This window comes from Urocampus carinirostris, chromosome 5 (assembly GCF_059441175.1).
Source record: "Urocampus carinirostris isolate Australia breed hairy pipefish chromosome 5, RoL_Ucar_1.0, whole genome shotgun sequence".
Taxonomy (NCBI): Eukaryota; Metazoa; Chordata; class Actinopteri; order Syngnathiformes; family Syngnathidae; genus Urocampus; species Urocampus carinirostris.
The window spans coordinates 43,227,684-43,243,090 of NC_142353.1; the positions used below are offsets into that span (position 1 = coordinate 43,227,684).

Here is a 15,407-nt window from a genome sequence, read left to right on the forward strand (position 1 = left end):
CACATTCCAAAAACATGCATTTCAGGTGAATTGGTCGGTCCAAATTGTCCTTAGGTGTAAATGAGCGAGTGAGTTGTCTGTCCCCATGTGCGCTGCGATTGGCTGGCAACCAGTTCAGGGTGTCCCCTGCCCACTGCCCGATGATTGCTGGGATGGGCTCCAGCACCCCCGCGACCCTACTGAGGATAAGCGGTGTAGCTAATGAGATGAGATGGGAAACAAATATGGGCAGCACGGTGGCGCAGTGGTTAGCGCGTGTGCGGCACAGTTCTGAGGTCATGGGTTCAAATCCAGCTACCGGACTTCCTGTGTGGAGTTTGTATGTTCTCCCCGTGCTTGCGTGGGTTTCCTCCGGGCACTCCGGTGTCCTCCCACATTCCAAAAACATGCATTTCAGGTGAATTGGTCGGTCCAAATTGTCCCTAGGTGTAAATGAGCGAGTGAGTTGTCTGTCCCCGTGTGCGCTGCGATTGGCTGGCAACCAGTTCAGGGTGTCCCCTGCCCACTGCCCGATGATTGCTGGGATGGGCTCCAGCACCCCCGCGACCCTACTGAGGATAAGCGGTGTAGCTAATGAGATGAGATGAGATAAATTAATCTCATCTTCATTGCAAAAAAGAAAAATAAAGACATTTCCAAACGACCCCAGAACTTTTGAACGGTAGAGTGAATCTGTAATGAGAAAAGACCTATTTTCGATGACGTGGTAGCATGCAGCCCCCTCAGAGTTTCAAGCCGCATCCAAAAATGTGCCAAGTGACAGCTGGTCCAGCGTGGAGAGCAACCAAATAGTTTGACAGGGTTGGCGTTTGCATACGGTAAATAAAGGGTTTGCCGGTGACAGGAGAGAAAAGCGGCGCATGATCATGCATCTGCTGCATTTCTTCACAACGCAATCCCCCTTTCCTCATCTCCATCACTCCCTCTCTTCTCCACTCCTCTCGTCCTGCTCTCTTCTCTCTCTTCAGTGAGGATGTCATCCGCAAATTTGATGAACCAGCGAAGCTCTCCATCGAGGTTGGAGACCCCGCACGAGCGGGCATGCCGCACGAGGAGGTTCCGCGTTTAAGATTCAGCAAGGTTTCAGCTGCAGCGGTTTGAGTAAGTGTGCAGTTTTACTTAAAATAAATGAATCGGCTCGTTGAATTCGGACGCGGGAAAGTGTCTCGGGGACTAACCCAGCATGCTGTTCGTGTCGCATGACGGATGGATCGGCTGTCACCACTGTGTACTGATCTTTTCGTGTTGTTGCAGTTTTTCTGCTGCAGCCCCGAGCTCTCTCTTTGGTCACGACAAGAAATGGCTTTGTCTTGGTTTTGCTTCTCGCCTCACAGCTCAGCTTACAGATTGAGATAACCATTACTCTCGGGGGTGGCATTTAAACTGCTTCCACTTTGTCGCCAGTTCGATTTCAAATGATGCTCATCAATTTGTAGAAGTTTTGATAGGATGGGTATATGGACCCAGGGTATGGCTGAAGGAGATCGCAAATAAGTTGTGTTTATTCATTTAGTTAGGCTTAAAAAAGTGACAAGATGCAGACTGTTGCTGGAGGAAAGTATCGCTATGGTAACAGCGGGATGGCAAAGGTAGAGGAGAGATAGCTTGCGGCTTCTCTGGCGCTTATTCAGCTGAATCACAGAATACAGTGGGTTCCCTTTTCATTCAGAACTCATTTTTGATTGGAAGTGAGGGAAAATAGGACAGGAAGTTGTCTTAGATGATACTGTTATCTATCTACCTTGGTCATATCCCTCAAGAGGGGTGACCGACAGCAAGACAAACATATACAATTACAAAGAAAATAAAAACAACACACTCATCTGTTCAACAGCAGGGCCCGACAGCTTTCGCTGGTTTACCCCTGCCGCATCATACAGGTGCCCTGCCCATCCCTTAGAACGCGTCCAAACATCCCACTATCCTTTCACAACACCTCTCCACTCATTCCTATCACCAACAAGAGCTCTAGCTTCCACTATAATTTCGACTTCTTTCCTGCAGAGCACTTATAACACCATCCATCCATGTCCTCTTGGTCTCCTTCCATTGACTTCTGCTCCGTAGATCCTCTTCAACATTTGCTCCTCATCCATCCTCTCCATGTGTCCAAACAGACCCAGTACTCTCGTATCCACACGCTTGCTCAGTTCCACGACTACTCCAGTTCTGTCTCTCACAATTTCATTTCTCAATCTATTTAATCTTGTCACTGCTAACATAGTCCTCAAACACTTCATCTCAAAAACATTTAATTTCCTTCTCAAATCTGCGTTCAGGCTCCAGTCTCTGCACCATACAACACAGTCGGCACAATCACACTCTCATACAGTCCCCTCTTAACATCCATACTCATACTCTTGTTGCTCATTACTCTCCTCAGAGCACCCAAAACCTTGCTTCCTTGATTGACTCTGTGCAATACCTCGCACTCCAACAACTGCAGCCACATCACAACCCAAGTCCCTAAAGCTTTCAACTTCTTCCAGCACCTGTCCATTCAACCTTATTTCTAACGCCATGCCAACTTACTGCTTTGACAATTACTCTTCCCAACATTCACACATAACTTACGCCTATCACACACTCTTCCAAACTCCATTACCAACCTTCTCAATGTTTCCTCAGAACCAGCCACAAGAGCTGTGTCATCTGCAAACAACAACTGTTCCACTGTTGTCCATCATCTCTACACCTCTGCCAAATACTCTTGCATTCACCTTTCTACTCACACATCCGTGCACACATTAAACAGCCATGGTGAAATCACCCCTGTCTCACACCAGTCAACACAGGGAACCACTCACTTGTCTCACTCCTTACTCTTACACATGCTCTGCTGTTCATCTAAAACACTTCAATGCTTCCAACAACTTTCCACCCACTCCATATATTACCATCACTTGCCACAACGCCTCTCTATCAACTCTGTCATACGCCTTTTCCAAGTCCATGAAATCCAAATAAACACCCTTACCTTTTGCAAAATATTTCTCACACACCTGTCGTACTGCAAACACCTGATCTACACATCCATATCAATAGTAAGAATGCCAAAATGTTTATTGTTATTGTTTTTATTTTAAGAAAAATAATCTTTACATTTATTCGATTTTGTTCTTTTGACTTTGGTGAAAGGGAGTACAGTTTAGAGATCTGGTCTTGGGGTGGGAAAAATCTTGAAAGGGAGGTTTGGCAATACCTTTAAAAAGATGGTTGGAAACGAAGATCTTGGGGCGAGGAGGGAACTGAAGAAGGTCTCGGAAGAGATGCAAGTTAATAAATTCGGCAGCATTCAAAACGAACAGCAACATAAGGTGGGAGCTCGGAGTATTTATGGTAGAGGTTGGCTAATTATCTGACAGGGAGCACTTGGACAGAAAAGCTGAGTTTCAGGACCAGAACAGAAACAGGACCCAATTGCGTTAGGTTTCTCACAAGTTTTATTGAAGGAAAGAGGGGAGGCCGCGCCCACCATCCGGTGTTCGCTGGACGCAGGAAGCAAGTCGCTCTCGTACTCGGAAGTGGATCTTCCGTAGCGAGCGATGGCGGTGTCAGGGACGGAAAAAACGGGTCTGTAGCCGGGACTGCGAGAGCAAGGCGTGGTCGGGGTCGGGAGCGAGTCGTAAGCCAGAACGGGAGAGTAGACGTAGTTGGGGACAATAAGAGGTCGTAAGCCAGGACGGGTGAACAGACGTGGTCAGGAGCAAAACATATATGTACCCTATTTTCTGCACTGTAAGACACACCCTCCAAAATGTGTCTTTTGTCATATATTTTTTATACATAGGGTGCACTGGGTTAGGACCAGAACGGAGACAGGACCCACTTGTGTAGCGTTTCTCACAAGTTTTAATTGGAAGGAAGAGAAAGGCCTGCGCCCACGATCCGGTGTTCGCTGGACGCGGAGCCAAGTCGCTCTCGTATTTGGATTGTGGATCTTCCGTAGCGAGCAATGGCGGTGTCAGGGACGGAAAAACGGGTCGGTAGCCGGGACTGGGAGAGCAAGGCGTGGTCGGGGTCGGAAATGAGTCGTAAGCCAGAACGGGAGAGTAGACGTAGTCGGGAGCAAAACAGGTCATAGCCGGAGACAGACGGGAGAAAAAACGGGACAAGTGGGAGCCAGGGTCGAAAAAGGCTTGCCTAGTATTCACTGAGGTTCACGGACGGACTGACAACAGGGGACAGACAGGACCAGGTTCAAATACTGATAGGGAGCCAATCAGAACCCGCGGCAGTTGGCGTCAAAAGAGCGGGCACAGCTGAGTCAACATCAGTAGTCATGACACTGAGAGGGTGATTGAAAAACAGGGTGATGCTGCCATCTCTCGGAGAAGGGGAGAGACTGCAGGCACTGAACCATGACACTGGGTGTAGTCTATTTCCAGTTTGTCCCAACTAAATCACAGGTGAAGAAGTTAAAGGGAAAATTCCACCTTGTGTATCCAACAGAGGGCTCGATTGCCTTTTTGACCCAAGCGGCAACGCAAAACTTGGGCAACACAGCAGACTGGGATGCAATCCTGTTCTACTTGCCTCCTCCTCGCCATCTCTGACTCACACGCCAACACATTATTCAACCCACTAAAATAACCTCCTCAGCAGTGGCTACGGTGCATGTTTTTGTCTGTTTTTAATAGCAGCTCATAAAAAAAAAAACTGTGGCTGAGTAGCCGTTTATGCATCGCGGTTACATCACTGGCATATACAGTATGTTACATAAAGCCAAGCTATAGCAAAATCATCAATGGACAAAATGAGAACTGTACCTCAGTGAATACTAGGCAAGCCTTTTTCAACCCTGACTCCCACCTGTCCCGTGTTTTGCTCCCGTCTGTCTCCGGCTACGACCCGTTTTTGGTCATGACCGCGTCTACTCTCGACCTCTTATTGTCCCCGACTCTCCCGTTCTGGTTTACGACTCGTTTCCGACCTCTATTTTAATCCACATACCTACAATGTCATGTTGATTAAAACCGTCCTCAAAAAGTCACTCCTCCTTAAAATTTCAGACAACAAAAAACACATCTTTATCAAATATTCAAAGAGGGGTTTAGATCTTTCCCTAATTTACCAGGACAGTTCTTTTAGTTCCGGCCTGCGGGTCCCCAGCGCAAAACGTTAGCTCCATAAATATATGATTAGCTGAGGCGCACTGGATTCACTTAATTAATATAGAGTTAAGATTTTTGCAACATAATGTCAAGTCCGATATATCCATCCATCCATCCATCTATCCATCCATCCAAGATCTGCACCGATTATCCTCAGTAGGGTCACGGGGGTGCTGGAGCCCATCCCAGCTATCTTCGGGCAGTGGCAGGGGACACCCTCAACTGGTTGCCAGCCAATCGCAGGGGACACAGGGACAGACAACTCGCTCATCATCCACACCTAGGGACAATTTGGACCGGCCAATCAACCTGACATGCATGTTTTTGGAATGTGGGAGGAAACCGGAGTACCGGGAGGAAAACCCACGCAAGCACGGGGAGAGCATGCAAACTCCACACAGGAGGTTCAATCTCATGACCTCAGAACTATGCCGCACACACGCTAACCACTGCGCAGTCATGCTGCCCCTATTTGTTTCAAATTAAATTAATTTTACTTATATATATTTAAAGCAATGTTACAAAAAATGATTCATCTATTCATCTATTTCAAATCCAATTAAATTCATTTTATTTAGGTAATTTCACAGCATATTTATGAATTTGTATATGTCTATTTTAATCCACATAGTACACGGTCATGAAACACAATTTCAAAGTGCAATCCCCTGGTTCTAAGTGTCAGGACCAGAACAGAAACAGGACCCACTTGCGTGACGTTTACCACAAGTTTTGAAAGAGAGAGGTGTTTGCTGGGCGCGGGAAGCAAGTCCCTCTCGTACTCCGTAGCAAGCCATGACGGTGTCAGGGGAGGAAAACTGGTCGGTAGCCGGGACTGGGAGAGCCAGACGTGGTCGGGGTTGGAAACGAGTCATAAGCCAGGACGGGAGAGCAGACGTTGTCGGGATCAAAACAGGTCATAGCCGGGAGCAAAAACAGGCCAGTTGGGAGTCAGGGTCGAAAAAGGCTTGCCTAGTGTTCACTGAGGTTTGCAGACGGACTGACCACAGGGGATTGACAGGACCGGGTTCAAATATTGACAGGGAGCCAATCAGAACCTGCGGCAGTTGGCGCCAAAATAGCAGGCACAGCTGAGTCACAATTTTCCAGTTGAAGTGCAATATCCTGCTTATGTAAAGTTTTTATTTTAGATGTGACTACTTTATACTAGAGGTGAATCATTTCTATTTTTCTATTTATTCGTCCTTTTTTTGTCTATTTTCCCAAATGGAGTGCAACCGTAATTTCGCTGCGGCAATACAAGGATAATAAACGTGATTCTGATCCCGACATCTCGCCTTTTGTTGTGACACGGAGTCTGTTAGGGTCTGACATACCTCTTACAAGCAGAGGGCCCCAACTGGGGTTCGAACTGGGCACAGTTGTGTCCAATGAGTACACACCTGTGCCCAGTTATCCACAAACCTTTTAAAGGATATTTTGAACATCACACTAGGTTAGGTCACTGTCATTTCATTCCACCACTGTACCAGGTTTCTTTCTTTTTGTTTGTGTTTATTTCTGGTGTTTGTTACTTTGCTCCTTGCAAATTTCCATTTCCAGTTTTGGTCATTGTGTTCTAGTTTAAACCTTATCCGTTTTATTTCGGTTTCTGGTTTCTTGTTTGGCTTGGTATTAGTTGTTTTGTGCCCACTTGTTGGCCACTTTGGTCTCAGTGTTGTAAATAAATGTTTTGAGCACCCCCTGCTAACTTCCTGCTACCCCCACATGGGTCCATCACCCTCAAAACTTAGCAGAGGCCACTGCCTGTGATCTCTCGGACCGCATGTTGTTTATCTCCTGCTGGCTGCAGATGGTGCACAGAAGACAGAACACATGCGCTGAAAGAGCAAAAGACAAACACAGATAGAATCCTTCAGAGCATCAAGCAATACCAAAAAATACAACGGTGTTGACTCTGTCCCTGTACTTATAAAATTGAGATGAGGATTGGACCTTTGGTGAAAGTGGGTGGATAGAGCGCGCTTCTAATACAGTGGAACCTCGGTTCTCGACCATAATCCGTTCCAGAACCCTGTTCGAAAACCGATTTGTTTGATCACCATTCCCATTAAAAATAATGTACAGTGGGACCTCGGTTATCGCGGTTAATGGGGACCAAAACCTCCCGCAAAAAGTGAAAATCTGCGAAGCAGCGACGCCCCTTCAAAAATGCTTAAAAAAAAATTACCGTATTTTCCGCACTATAAGGCGCACCGGGTTATAGGGCGCACCCCGAAAAAACAGTTTTTGGTCCTGTATTTGACATACATAAGACACACCGGATTATAAGGCGCTACAATGGGAACGTGGACAAAACAGTCAGATAGTTCAGTCCAACGTATTACACCCTTAACATTCCCAAAGCTTGCAAAGAAGCAAATACGTGTCGTAGCCACGTGCGGATGCGATGTCCGTACGATGTCACTCAAATGCATCGTTCCATCATTCGGAAGGTTAAAGTCTTGGGATTCAAGAAATGCCAACCATTTCTTAGTTTCTATTTTCTTTTTCGCTCGCAACTTTACTGTGCATATGACAATGAACACTTGGAATTGAGTTGAAGTTAAAAATAGACACTCCATTCCATCCATTATCTGCACCACTTATCACAGAAACATCGAGTTCAGTCTGAAACAAGATACAGGGAAAATATATAGCCGGAGTAGCTCACCGAAGTCGTTGTGTTCAATAATAATGTGCAACCATGGTCCTCTTATATCCGTGAGTGTAGTAAATCCAGGAGAATAAAATATTTACAGAAACAGAACAGTAAAAAATGCTTTCTCTATGCCGTCAACCCTCTAGTCAACGAAACGGTTGTTTGTCGTTGCTCGACGTTTTGGAGAGGACGTCGTTGGGCGTCGCCCCAAAACATAAATAAAGCCGAGATATGACAGAAAGGGAACATTGTTTATTTCATCCATACATTCATCCACGTTCGAACCACGTTCAAAGTCCGTCTGCAAGACGGTCAGCTTTTTATACTGTGTCCTCGTGGTTACGTAATGTTTTTCTCTGACCGAAAGTATTCTTTTTTGGAATCGACAGTGTTTTTTTCCCGCCCCGACTTGGCTCAGTCAACATCTTTCTTGTATCAACATTGTTTCATAACAGCCAGATGTTTTTTATCAAGCTGACTTGCAGTTAATCCACAACAGGCTGAGAATGTGTGTTAGTAATGTTCATGATAATTACGGTAAGGTAGAGGTAAGATCTTAGGCCCGGAGCCTGAACCCGACCTGACCGGGCCTAAAATGTCTATCATTAAATTCGGTATCAGGCCGGGGCCGGGTTCCTATCTTGATGACTTTGTTATGATTGAATGTAAGTACTGTAACCACCATTAGATGTCACGATTGCCGAGTGGAATCACCTTTGCCTACTCCTGGGCCGCCAACTGCCTCGGACTCTGATTGGCTCCCTGTCCCTACTTAAACCCACTCCTGCCTATCCCCTTTTGTCAGTCCGTCTGCGAACCTCTGTTTTTCATGGCGAGCCTTTTTCGATCCTGACTCACGCCTGTCCTGTTTTTTTGCTCCTGTTTGTCTCCCGCTACAACACAGGTGTCAAACAGGCGGCCCACGGGGCAGATCAGGCCCGCTTAGGGATTGAATCCGGCCCGCGAGACAACACTCAGAGAAGCGCAAGAGAAAAACAAGCTGTAGGGTGAAATATAACTTGATGTTGCCAAAGAAACGTGCCCCAAACAAGGACATTGTACTTGTATCTCTCTCTCTCTCTCTCTCTCTCTCTCTCTCTCTCTCTCTCTCTCTCTCTCTCTCTCTCTCTCACCCTCTTTTCCACCCCTTTTCTCCCACTCTCTGTCTCTTTCACTCTCTGTGTTTTGCTCTAACTTCCTTTTTTCCTTTTCTCTCTTTTCTCTTTTTCACGTCCTACCCTCTGCGCTTCCTTTTCTCTTTTCTCTCCTTTTGTCTTTCTATTTCTCTTTGGAATTCTTTCTTCCTCTCCCTTTCTTTTCCCCCTCTCTCACGACTTTTTATCTTTTGTTTTTTACGCTCTCTCTCTCTCTCTCTCTCTCTCTCTCTCTCTCTCTCTCTCTCACCCTCTTTTCCACCCCTTTTCTCCCACTCTCTGTCTCTGTCTCTTTCTCTCTCTGTGTTTTGCTCTAACTTCCTTTTTTCCTTTTCTCTTTTTCTCGTCCTACCCTCTGCGCTTTCTTTTCTCTTTTCTCTCCTTCTGTCTTTCTATTTCTCTTTGGATTTCTTTCTTCCTCTCCCTTTCTTTTCCCCCTCTCTCACGACTTTTTATCTTTTGTTTCTCACGCTCTCTCCCTCTCTCTCTTTTTCTTTCTTTGTCCCGCCCTCTCTTCTTCTCTTACTTCTTTATCTCTCTTTTTCTTTCTCTCGAATCTACTAGTCCGGCCCCCGACAGAATGTTTTTTTCTATCGTGTGGCCCCCAAGTTAAAATGAGTTTGACACCCCTGCGCTACAACCTGTTCTGATCTCAACCACGTCCGAATTACGATCTGTTTTTGAATCCTGACCACATCTGCTCTCCCGTCCCGGCTTACAACTCGTTTCAAAAGTGTCGACTCTGTCCTTGTACTTATAAGATTGAGATGAGGATTGCACCGGGGCAGCACGGCGGCGCAGTGGTTAGCGCTTGTGCGGCACAGTTCATGTCATGGGAACCTGTCGTGGGTTCAAATCCAGCTCCAGACTTCCTGTGCGGAGTTTGTATGTTCTCCCCGTGCTTGCGTGGGTTTCCTCCGGGCACTCCGGTTTCCTCCCACATTCCAAAGACATGCATTTCAGGTGAATTGGCCGGTCCAAATTGTCCCTAGGTGTGAATGAGCGAATGAGTTGTCTGTCCCTGTGTGCCCTGCGATTGGCTGGCAACCAGTTCAGGGTGTCCCCTGCCCACTGCCCGAAGATGGCTGGGATGGGCTCCAGCCCCCCCGCTAAATATATCCAGCGGTGGTGTAAAATGCTGCTATGTCAACATGAGCAACCTATTTCGAGCAACCCTGAGCTAAAAATAGAAGCGCGTTTGTTGTGCCAGCAGAGTAAGTATCTCTTACAGCAGACAATAAGGAGTGCCATTCCTTCACTGTTAGTAGAACATAGTGTCAATCAATCAAGGATGGATTCCTGTTTTCTTGGCGATTAGCAAATGACAGGGGTGTCAAACTCAGAACACCACAGAACAAACATTCTCTAGGGGGCCGGACTAGTAGATTAAAGAGAAAGAAAAAGAGATAAGAAATAAGAGAAAGAGGGAGGGAAAAGGAGAGAGGGTGGGACAAAGAAAGAAAAAGAGAAAGAGGGAGAGAGCGTGAGAAACAAAAGAGATAAAAAGTCGCGAGAGAGGGGGAAAAGAAAGGGAGAGGAAGAAAGAAATCCAAAGAGAAATAGAAAGACAGAGGAAGAGAAAAGAGAAAAGATAGCACGAAGGGTAGGAAGAGAGAAAGAGAGAAAAGGAAAAAAGGAAGTTAGAGCAAAAGAAGTTAAAAAGACGCAGAGCGAGAAAGAGACCAAGAGCAACAAAGGAAGAGAAAAAGAGAGACACAGAGAGTGAAAGAGACAGAGACAGAGAGTGGGAGAAAAGGGATGGAAAAGAGAGAGAGAGAGTAAGAGAGAGAGAAAGAGAGAGAGAAAGAAATTCAAGTACAGTGTCTTTGTTCGAGGCACCTGGCTTTGGCAACATCAAGTGGACATATTTCAACCTGCAGCTCATTTTTCTCTTGCGCTTCTTTGAGTGTTGTCTCGTGGGCCTGATTCAATCCCTTAGCGGGCCTGATCTGGCCCGCGGGCTGCCTGTTTGACACCTGTGCATTAGAATAACGGGGCGGCATTAGCTCAGGATGTAGAGCGCTTGTCTTGGGATCAAGAGATCGCAGGTTTGAATCCCGCTTCCTCCGTGTTACATGTCGAAGTGTCCTTGGGTAAGACACTGAACCCCTAATGCCCCCAATAAGCAGGTTGGCGCCTTGCATGGCTGCACGACCGCTATTGGTGTGTGAGTGTGTGTGAATGGTGCAGGGGCGACCCCCAAATTCTAAATTCAAACCTCAATTCACAATGAAGACTGTGAAGCATGGTGGTGCAAGTATCATAGTCTGGGCATCTTTCTCCTACTCTGGTGTTGGGCCCATTTATGGCGTAGCAGTGACCATGGATCATTGTAAAGCGCTTTGGGAAGTCTTCATTGACTTGAAAAGCGCTATATAAATGGAGATCATTTCGCTTCAATAACGGGATGTGTCTAAATTACATTTATTTCTTTACCTTGACCTAGAGGAAAGATGGGGCCTAAAAAATCCAGCCTAAAACGGCCCCACGTTGGGCGCCACTTATTTTGGAGAGGACGTCATTGAGTGTCGCCCCAAAATATACGCAGAGAGGAAATATGGCAGAGAGGGAACGCTCTTTAATGCATTCGTTCATTCATCCAAGCCACGTTCGAAATTCGTCCGAGAGACGCTGGCTTTTATACTGTGTTCTAAAACATCACGTAATGTTTTTCTCTGAATCTATAATGTTTTTTCCGGCCCCGACTTTGCTCAGTCAACATCTTGTAATTTCTTGTATCAACATTATCTCATAACATCCTGCCAGAAGTCTGCACACAACAGGCCACTGCCAGCTCGAAGGCCGCTGACTTACAGTTAATCCACAACACGGGTATTAAAGCCCGGGGCCAACAACTTGTTTTGAGGGACCAAGCCCGAAGCAAGAAACAGACTAATGATAAGCGTGTTATGTATTCATGGATTCATGGAAGATTATTTTGGAACACAAGGAACAACCTTCATGGCGTTGCCCACGACCGGATTATTATAACATTTGTAACTGCAATAAACAAGCAGTGGCGCTAATTTCTCAAGCGATAATTGCATCGAGTGTCAGGACCAGAACGGAAACAGGACCCACTTGCGTAACAGTTTTATTGAAGGAACGAGGAAGGGTGCGCCCACGATCGTGTGTTCGCTCTCGTACTCGGCTTGTGATCCGAACATGGAAGTGGATCTTCTGTACTGAACGATGGCGATGTCAGGGGCGGAAAATAGTCCGTAGCCGGGACTGGTAGACGGATATGGTCAGGATCAAAAACAGATTGTGATTCGGACGTGGTTGGAATCAGAACAGGTTGTAGCGCAGGGGTGTCAAACTCATTTTAACTCGGGGGCCACACGATAGAACAAACATTCTGTCGGGGGCCAGACTAGTAGATTAAAGAGAAAGAAAAAGAGAGATAAAGAAATAAGAGAAAGAGGGAGGGGGAAAGGAGAGAGGGCGGGACAAAGAAAGAGAGAGAGGGAGAGAGCGTTAGAAACAAAAAAGATGAAAAGAGAAGTCGTGAGAGAGGGGGAAAGAAAGGGAGCGGAAGAAAGAAATCCAAAGAGAAATAGAAAGACAGAAGGAGAGAAAAGAGAAAAGAAAGCGCGGAGGGTAGGAAGAGAGAAAGAGAAAAGAGAGAAAATGAAAAAAAGGAAGTTAGAGCAAAAGAAGTTAAAAAGACACAGAGAGAGAGAGAGAGAGAGACAAAGAGCAATAAAGAAAGAGAAGAGATACAGAAAGTGAAAGAGACAGAGACAGAGAGTGGGAGAAAAGGGGTGGAAAAGAGGGAGAGAGAGAGAGAGAGAGAGAGTGAGAAAGAGAGAAATACAAGTACAGTGTTCTTGTTTGAGGCACCTTTCTTTGGCAACATCAAGTTGACATATTTCAACCTGCAGCTTGTTTTTCTCTTGCGCTTCTCTGAGTGTCTTGCGGGCCGGATTCAATCCCTAAGCGGGCCTGATCTGGCCCGCGGGACGCCTGTTTGACACCTGTGTTGTAGCGGGAGACAAACAGGGGCAAAAAAACAGGACAGGCGTGAGTCAAGATCGAAAAAGGCTTGCCTTGAAAAACAGAGGTTCGCAGACGGACTGACAAAAGGGGATAGGCAGGGGGTTTAAGTATGGACAGGGAGATCGAGATAGGAACCCGGCACAGCCTGATACCGAATTTGCTGATAGACATTTTAGGCCTGGTCAGGTCAGGTTCAGGCTCCGGGCCCAAGATCTTACCTCTACCTCACCGTAATTATCATGAACGAGGCCATTACTAACACACGTGTATTTTGACTCTCCGTCTGTTGTGGATTAACTGCAAGTCAGCTTGATAGAAAACATCTGGATGTTATGAAACAATGTTGATACAAGAAAGATGTTGACTGAGCCAAGTCGGGGCGGGAAAAAACACTGTCGATTCCAAAAAAGAATACCGTCATATCTTGGCTCTGTTTATGTTTTGGGGCGACGCCCAACAACGTCCTCTCCAAAACGTCGAGCAACGACAAACAACCGTTTCGTTGACTAGCAATGTAAACACTATCAGGGTTGGGTAGGGTTACTTTAACTGGATTACTTTCAATGACTTTTGGATTACTCCAATACCAAATATGCTAATAAAAGACAAAAGAAACTATAACACTGCAAACAAAGAAATACAATTTAACTTGTTTAATAAGACACATTAATAAACAGATAAGGGTGGACCACTTGAACAGCTAAGGGGAAGTATTGAGCTTTCCCTGAAAATCAAATCTCTCAAACTTGATGTCCACTCTCCTCAACCCTTATTGGATTACATCATTGGGTCGAGCAGCAGTAAAAATGTGTGTCCTTTCGGTCATTAGAAAGGACGAGATGTTTTTACCCATTAGCCTGGGACCGTAAATAGCGCCCAAAGACCTTAAAGAATGGTTTGGACCTCCACACAATGTCAGGTTTATGTCATGATTACTGATTTGACTCACTCCTTTGGTGCCAACTGCCTCGGACTCTGATTGGCTCCCTGTCTCTATTTAAACACACTCCTGTCCGTCCCCTTTTGTCAGTCCGTCTGCGAACCTCAGTTAACAATAGGCAAGTCTTTTACTACCCTGACTCCCACCTGTTTTTGTTCCCGTCTGTCCCCCGGCTTCGACCTGTTATTGATCCTGACCACGTCTACTCTCCCGTCCCGGATTTTGACCTCTTTTTGTCCCCGACCAGGTTTACTCTCCTTCCTAGCTTACGACTCACTTCCGACTCCGACCAGGTTTTTGCTCTCCTGTCCCGGCTACTGACCTGTTTTTCCATTTCCGACAACGCCATGGCTCGTCACGGAAGATCTACTTCTGCGTTCAGAGCGACCCTCTCAGTGTCATGACTACTGATGTTGACTCAGCTGTGCCCGCTCTTTTGACGCCAACTGCCGCGGGTTCTGATTGGCTCCCTATGAGTATTTGAACCCAGTCCTCTCTGTCCCCTGTTGTCAGTCCATCTGCGAACCTCAGTGTATATTAGGCAAGCCTTTTTCGACCCCAAACTGTCCTGTTTTTGCTCCCGTCTGTCTCCGGCTACAACCTGTTTTCCTCCTGACCACGTCTGATCTCCCTTCCCGGCTTACGACCTCTTTTTGTCCCCGACTAGCCGTTCGGGCTTGCGACTCGTTTCTGACCCCGACCACGCCTTGCTCTCCGAGTCCCGGCTACCGACCAGTTTTTCCGTCCCTCGCTACAGAAGATCCACTTTCCGTGTTCGGATCACAATCCGAGCACGAGAGCGACATGCTTCCCGCGTCCAGCGAACACCAGATCGTGGGCCTGCGCCCTTCCTCTTTCCTTCAATAAAACTTGTGGTAAACACTATGCAATTTGGGTCCTGTTTCCGTTCTGGTCCTGACGGGTAGTTACAACATCTCCTGGTTCCAGACCCACATGAAGGCAAGGAAATACAAAAGATTAAAATAAGAATAAAAACAATATAAGGAAAAGAAAATATTCAGTATGTAAAGGAGTTTTTCGCTGATAGGTTTCATTCGGAAGGTACAACAAGCACTCTCAACTGTTTTGAATATTTTTAAAGAGTATAGTCTTTTTCCAATATAAAATTATCTGTAAATAATGAAATGTCTCTTGTTGGAAGAATCTAGAGCCCCTGTCATGGTTGCCGTGGCGCCCAATTGGCCCCGCCCGTGTGGCGCCAGCTGCAACCCATTGACAGATTGGCTTCCCCTTCTGTTTAAGCTCAGTGCTCTTACTCTCCCTTTTTCAGTCCGTCAGCGAACCTCTGCACCCGCAAGACGTGGGTTTTTGACTCTGTCCGGTTTCCTCCTTGTGTTTCCTGTCCTGTTTTGTTCTATATTGTCGTGTTTAGTATCGATCTCCAGTTTCTTTCCCGTCTAGTTTGTCCTGTTTAATTTCTATCTCCGATATCTGCTCGTGCAATTGGTATCGATCTCCTCAGCCTCTGGCTTCCTGTCTTTCCACACCGGACCACTGCCTAACGTGCCTGACTTCCC

General features: G+C 46.3%; 1 protein-coding gene across 4 annotated transcripts in view; it reads left to right on the forward strand.

Annotated features, from left to right (window-relative positions):
- Positions 1-775: 775 nt before the first annotated feature.
- Positions 776-15,407, forward strand: part of citb (citron rho-interacting serine/threonine kinase b) — a 172,004-nt gene continuing 157,372 nt past the window's right edge. For 2 of the 4 annotated variants that reach the window (XM_088336918.1, XM_088336923.1), the window contains exon 1: positions 777-1,101. The gene's annotated coding sequence lies outside the window, so the exon portion shown is untranslated. Of the gene's footprint in view, positions 1,102-15,407 lie in introns of all 4 variants that reach the window. The other 2 variants (XM_088336919.1, XM_088336922.1) reach the window with 2 other exon arrangements.